Here is a 1,245-nt window from a genome sequence, read left to right on the forward strand (position 1 = left end):
TATCGCAATCAAGTAAATATTCAAAGTCATATAATAAACGCCTCTTACTAACCAAGCTCGAGGGCTATACTGCAAGTTACGGACGGAGTTTTTTTCTCCACCGATTTACGGCCCCAGCGCGAAGCGCGCGGGCCATAAATCGAAGATGAAAAACGAGGATCCGTAACTTACAGTACGGACCAAGAAAACGAGGTTAGTGAGAAATTTATAATATCTCTACTGTGTATCTGTTGGGTTCGGGAACGATTTCTATTCACGCGGAAAGGCTTCAAATTTCTGACGCACCTCGAAAGCAAAGCGAGTCAATATGAAGTCATTGTTAACTGGCTCTTAAGTCGTTAGCGGGTTTTAATACATAATTTCAAAAGTAAAAGAAATTTTTAAACTTTTACTCGCGTAAAATGTTAAGAACACTTGGCGATAAATCACGAGCCATTTTGGCAACAAAAACAGCTTTAAGTTTAGCAAGCCGTAATTGACCAATCACAGCGCGCGTACTAACTGAGAGATATAATAATGTAAATAACACGCGGTGACAGCTAATCAATTCACATGGGCCCGTTGGCCTATTTAATCAGTGGGGTAAGTGTGCCGCAAAAATATAGAAATCGTCAAAAAAATCAGGTTTTGTGCAATGCCTTTAGTTCTCAGGGTTCGTTTGAGTGAAACAGAAATTCAGGCAAGAGACTAAAAATGGTTGTGAGCACTTCGCAATGAAACGTATTTCAGTTAGCCCTGATATTGTTTTGAGAATATTGGATCAAACATAGTAAGCAGGTTAACTTATAAACTTCTATTACACCTTTATGGTAGTAAGTATTGAGCACTATGACAACGCTCTGATCGGCCATTTGTGAGTCGTAATTCCTCTCTTACGCCCACAGTTATTACGAGTTATGGTTAATGTCCTACTAAAGGAAACAGATTATTCAAAGCAAACAAAAGACGACCTTCGTAAGAAAACGCATTGGGAATCCGGGATCGCAGTTAGCCGTGGTTTTGTACTAACCTTAATATATTTTTTTTCTCGTGTTCGATTGTAGCTTCTAGAGTTCTTCTGGGAGCAATCCTAACCTCTCACTTGACAATTGGCTGGTACAGATGATTTTTACATTAACACTGCCCAAACTTTGGAGGCAAATATTTTTTCACCTTCAATATTTTGCTGTCATCGGAACGGAAGCTTTTAAAGAATCCATTCAAAATTTAAATACGATAAACAAAGAGGAATTACAGTATATATTT

Source organism: Orbicella franksi, chromosome 9 (assembly GCF_964199315.1).
Source record: "Orbicella franksi chromosome 9, jaOrbFran1.1, whole genome shotgun sequence".
Lineage (NCBI taxonomy): Eukaryota > Metazoa > Cnidaria > Anthozoa > Scleractinia > Merulinidae > Orbicella > Orbicella franksi.